Here is a 6,474-nt window from a genome sequence, read left to right as displayed (position 1 = left end):
CAAGATGAAGTAATAGTAACTAAATTTAATCTCCTGCTTAAAATAACTGAAAAAAATAGACAAAATATGCAAAGAACAGTTTTCAAGCCATTGTGCATCAGGTAACGAAAGACTGGTCTCTGAGAGATGAGAAACCAAGTGAGCCCTATGACTGCCCTAGAGTAGTGCAGGTAGAGTTTCCAGGCCATGTAGGAAGGATGAAAACCCACACAGGTCTCAGCAGTCTCCTTGAAGAGAGGAGATAGAGCCCAGGAGTCCAGGAAGGCCAAGGCAGCTAAAGTTTGCAAGAAAATAATGGAGAGAACAGAATGGCACTCAAAGCTCAGAAGACAGGCCCCCTCAAGTTTTCAGATGAATACTGATCAACACATGCATGTGAAGACACTACCCAAAGATTGGGAAAGAACAACCTGAAAGTATTAAGGGAAACACTCTCCAAAGTTCACACAGGGCTGACAGTAGTGCCTATTTCCACTAGTCAGAATGGAAAAATCTCAAAATTTGCATGGCAATAGGTAGAATACTCTACAGAATTTTGCCTCAGCAGTGGGAAAAAATTAGCTCTAGACTAAACCTATTTCTGGTTCTGCCCAACAAAAAAAAAAAGAGCAAGAACCAACAGGATTAAACTGTTATCAAGTAACTTAGGTATGTTCCAAAACAAAGCTCAAGAATCTTTATAGGATCACAAAAATATCCAACACCCAACAAGGTAACATTCACAATGTCTGGCATCCAATCAAAAATTACAAGGCATGTAAAGAAGCAGGAAAATGAGACCCACAATGAGGGGAAAAATCAAGAAAAACCACCCCAGAAACGATAGAGCTGATAGAATTATTAGACAAGGACATTAAAACTATTATAATTGTATTCCATATGCTCAATAAGCCAGAGGAAAGACTGCACATGTCAAGTACACATAGAAATTATAAATATAACTCAAATCAAACTTCTAGAGAAGAAATCTATAACTCTGAGATGAAAAATACACTGGATTGAATTAACAGCACACTAGACATTGTAGAAGAATAGATAAGTAAACTTGAAGACAGAGCAACAGATCCAAAACAAAACACAGAGAAATAAGACTGGGGAGAAAACAACAACAGGGCAACAGTGAATTGTAGGATGACTTCTATTCACTTAATATATGTATAATTGGAGTGAAGATTTTCCAAATTTGATGAAAACTATAAACCCACAGAACAAAGAAACTCAATGAATGCCAAGCACAAAAAACATGTAGAAAACTACACTAAGGCACATCATAAATTGCTCAAAGCCAGTGATAAAGAAAAAAATCTTAAAAGTATCCAGAGAAAAAGGCACATTACATACAGAGAAACAAAAAAATGAAAAAAAACTTTTCTTGGGAAACAATACAAGACAGAGGAAAATGGAGTAACATCTTTAAAGTATCAAAAGAAAAAGAAGCTGTCGACATAGAATTCTATAACCAACAAAAAGATGTTTAAAAAGGAAGGTGAAATAAAGACTTTTTGAGATGTACAAAAGCCAAAAGAATTCCTCACCAGCAGAACTGAGCTACAAAAAGTGTTAAAGGAAGTCCTTTAGGTAGAAGGAAAATAATAACAAATAGAAGTCTGTATCTGCAGGAAAAAAAAGCACTGGAAAAGATAAATATGTGAGTAAATATAAAAGGCTCTTTTTCCTATTTAAATCTCTTTGAAAGATAATGGACCATTTAAAAGAGAAATAATAACAAGGTATTGTAGAGTTCATAACATGTAGAATAAAATGTATAACAATAATAGTACAGAGGCTAGGGAGAGAGATGTAATTACAAAGATGGTAGACAAACCCAATCATAGCAATAATTGCATTAAATGGAAATGGCTAAACACTCCAATTAAAAGGCAGAAATAGAATAGGTTAGGGGCTGGCCCAGTGGCGCAAACAGTTAAGTGCACACGCTCCGCTGCAGCGGCCCGGGGTTCGCCAGTTCGGATGGCGGGTGCACACCGACGCACCGCTTGTCAGGCCATGCTGTGGCAGCGTCCCATATAAGGTGGAGGAAGATGGGCATGGATGTTAGCCCAGGGCCAGTCTTCCTCAGCAAAAAGAAGAGGATTGGCAGATGTTAGCTCAGGGCCAATCTTCCTCACAAAAAAAATAAATAATAATAGGTTAAAAGTAAAAGAATAGAAAAATACACGCAGGGCCAGCCTGTAGCATAGTGGTTAAGTGCGCGCTCTCCACTGCTGGCGGCCTGGGTTTGGATCCTGGGCACGCACCAATGCACCGCTTGTCAAGCCATGCTGTGGCAGCGTCCCATATAAAGTGGAGGAAGATGGGCACGGATGTTAGCCCAGGGCCAGTCTTCCTCAGCACAAAAAAGAAAAAAAAAGAGGAGGATTGGCATGGGTGTTAGCTCAGGGCTGATCTTCCTCACAAAAAAAAAAAAAAAGAAAGAAAAATACATGCAAAACTTATAAGAAAGCTGAAACAGGTGTATTAATACCAGTCAAAGTAGATTCAGGTCAAGGAATATGAGGACAAAGATGGACATTACATAATGATAAAAGGGTGAATTATTAAGACATAATCCTAAATTATGCAGAGTTCAAAATAAAGCAATAACTGACAAAACTAAAAGGTGAATGGGCAAATCCACAATGATAGTTGGAGATTTCAACACTCTTCTCTCAGTAATTGATGGAAGCACATAGAAAATCAATAAGGATGTAGAAGACTTGAACAACAATATTAACCAAACTGGCCTAATTGACCTTTATAGGAAACTGCATTTAATAACTGCAGCATACTCAGGTAGCCATAAAATAGTCACTATTATGGACCATAGTCTGGCCCATCAAACAAGTCTCAATAAATTTAAAAGGATTAAAATCATGATCATTAAAATCTATGATCATCATGGAATTAAATCTAAAAATAACAAAATGATATCTGGAAAATCCCTGAATATTTAGAAATTAAACACATTTTTATATAATCCATGGTTCAAAGAAGAAATCACAAGTGACTGGAAAATGTTTTGAACTGAAAAATAAAGAAAACATCAAAATTTGTGGGATGCAGCTGAAGCATGTTTAGAGGAAAAATGTATGGCTTTAAATGCTTGTATCAGGAAACAACGGTCTAAAATCAGTGATTTAAGCTTTCATCTTAAGCAGCTGGCAAATTTAACCCAAATAAGTAAAAGGAAGGAAATAATGAGTAGAAAACAATGAAATAGAAAATGGACATATGATAGAGAAAAATAAATTAGAACAAGAGCTGATTTTTTGAAAAAATCAATAATATTGATACACCTTCACTTTGACTGACCAAGATAAGACATAAATTATCAATGTCAAAAATGAAAACAGGCATTAAAAAGATAAGGGACAAACTTTATGCCAATAAATTGACAACTTAGATGAAACGAACAAATTTCTTGAGACAAAAATGATGAAAATTGACACAGAAATAGAAAATATAAATAGCCCTAGATCTAAATTGAGTTCTTACTTAAAAACTTTCCTGTGATATATATACATCTGCTCCTAAGAATCACAGCACCGCGTAGATCTGGAGGTCCTAACCGTTTCCTTCCCATGGAACCCCCAAGCAAAAAGAACTCTAATTACTGGACAAAATACAAGAGTCTTCAAGGCCACACAGTTGGGTAATGGTAGTGGGGGAGCTTTTGATAGGATGATCAGAAGTCAAAAAGCTCTCAAGATAATCACTTTTGCTTGCCATACAGCATGTGCCATATGATGGGCCTTGGGCTGTCTCTTTTTCGAGAGGTAAGAATTTCTTTGTAATGCACAGCAAGGCCAGAGAAGAGGCCAGAGGAAAGCAGGCATTGAAAAGGCATCTGCGCAGAATAGGATACCATATAGGTCTTTGGCCTCCAAGAGGCTCTATCTTGTAACACCATTCAGCGCCTAGAATGCTTTATGTACAAGTAGCTCTCTGGAACAGGTAGTGGAACCGGCAGATTGAAGAGTCAAGGTTCAGAAAACTCTATTTGAGACTAACACAACAAATACGGAGGGAATAAACGGGTTCGGACATGCCTTGACTGATTAATTAAATCAGAACAGACTAGTTAGTGCCATTAAAATGGAACAGAGATAAGAATCTAAATCTCAACTCAGTGTCCTTTTTCTTCTACTCACTGCCAACTGTCTCTGATCAAATTTTGCAGTGGAGATTTTCATACTCAAATCGGGCATTTTCTGTCAAGCTTGGTCACTAATCAATTGATTACTTTGAGGAAAAAAATAGGATACTTAGCACAGTACCTGGTGCACAGTAAATGCGGGTCAAATGTTAGCAAAGTCATCCTTTATTTTTAGCCTCTTTATTGGGGAAGATTGGCTTTATATGGGGATTAAATCTGAATTTACAAATGCAAATCTCAGGTGGAAAATTTCCCAGGGGAGGGCGGGAGATTGTGCATACTGCATGATGGTATAAATGGATGGAACCAGAGATCTGAGCATAGGGTAGGGGAGGAAAAATATCTGAGTTCTTGACTGGGACCACTGTAATAAGAGATTAACAAGAGAAAAGCATACAAATGTATTCAAGTTTTATGGGACACAGGAGCCCTCATAAGGAAATGAAGACCCAAAGAATGGTTAAACCTGAGTGTTTTATGCTAGGTTTGATGAAGACTGGGAAGTCATGCAAAGCTATGACAGGACAAAGAGTAGGAGCTAAGTGTAGCAAACTGGGGGAAGCTTACCAAGGCCTGTTTGTTCAGATTCCTCTCTGTGTCCCTTCCTCTCGTGAGTTAAGGATGCTCCTTTCCTCTGGGTACAACAAGGGCACCTCTCACATGAGGGTTTATGATCTGCTTCAGGGGAAGGTCAGAGTGTCTTTCTTGCACATGCCATTTCTCAAATTTCTTCAGGTTAAAATATTCAATATGCCAAGTTGCCATATTTCAGGGTAGCATGTCCTGAACCCCACCAAAAGTAATTCATCCTTTGATTTAAATTTACAGAAATAATGCAACTATATGCAAGGCAAAGAATTAAAATGGAAAAGACTGTATAAACTTAGCCAAAAATCTATCTGGAAAGAACCCAAAACAACTTGCAATGTTGTCCCCATCCTTGAGCCTGCCTTTAAATCAAGCAAACCAACCACAGTTCTGCCGTTCCTTTCTTTGACTCACTGGGAACGGCAAAACATATGTGATTTTTGTTTTTCCCCCCAGGGGAAAGAACGGGAGGTGTCAGCAAAGAAGCCACGAGAAGCTCACTTATTCAAGAGCATCTGCTAAAGACAAACTTTTATATTAAAACTTGGTTTCCATTTAACAACCTAATGTTTGGGCTCAACTACTGCCGAATAAAAAAGCAGCTTTCCTCTCTTCCTATCAAATGAGTAAACTTAGACTCTAGCAGGATCTGGTAGTTTTGAGTTCTCATTGGTTTTTCCATCCACCCTTATGGAAAAAGTATCGTAGGGGAACAAAATAATTTTACCTCTACCCTTCTGAGTTCTTAGCTGAGACCCCTGTAATAAAAGACAGATTAACAAAAGAAAAACAAACAGGTTTATTAACATGTATACCTTATGTATACATGGGAGATACCCGGGAAAAAATGAGTAACTCCCCAAGGTGGCTTAGAATTCAGGCTTAAATACCATTTTGTTACCGCACAAAATTGGGGTGCTCTTGCCCGACGTACATAAAAAAATTAATTACGGCATCGGCTTTTGGGAAATCAGCTTTATTCTGCGAAATTGATCTGCAGGGAGACAAGGGCCACATGCCCTCAGATCTGTCTCCCTGACAGATTCAGGATTTGGGGCAAAATTAAAGAAGTTAGGGAAAACAGGCTGGCACTGACAAATGCTGGTGGAACAGGTTTTGATTGGTGGGCTTCAAGCATTTACAGTAAGGTTCTAAACATTTATGATGAGGTGGGGAAGGAATTTTAACACTGGATCTTCCTCAATGATGGATCCCTCACTTCTGATAAAAGTCTGACTTTTAAATTCTGGCATGTCCTGGTCCTTTGGTTCCATGGGGAGGAGAAAGCAGTCATTTCAGGTCAAGACTTCTCTGCATGCTCTGGCTACGTGACTGCAAATCTTCTGAAAGACAATTTCTTAATTACTCTGTTGACAAGATGGGGTCAGTTGAACTGGTCCTGGAGGGCCCACAGTTACAATCTTAACAGGAAAAGGGGAGGGAGGATGTAGGCCTCGTATGGGAAAATAAATGATTTTTAGGAAAGATGAATGGGCCCTCAGAAGAAAAGATAGGAGGCAGGATAGTTTGTGACAAAGTTTGTCTGGATGTGGTGTCCACTTCTAGTCTCCTCTCTTGTGATGAGTCAATTTTCCCTGGTTGATGAAACTCCTGGAGAGGGGATTTATGATTTATGACAATTGTGTTCCTTTCGGAGGATCTGTCTTTAGGAAGATAAAGAGAGTCCAGAGAAAGCCAATGTCTGCATTTGCTCTAAGTGCCTACAGCTC

Source organism: Diceros bicornis, chromosome 17, assembly GCF_020826845.1.
Source record: "Diceros bicornis minor isolate mBicDic1 chromosome 17, mDicBic1.mat.cur, whole genome shotgun sequence".
Taxonomy (NCBI): domain Eukaryota; kingdom Metazoa; phylum Chordata; class Mammalia; order Perissodactyla; family Rhinocerotidae; genus Diceros; species Diceros bicornis.
Note: the sequence above shows the minus strand (reverse complement) of the source record.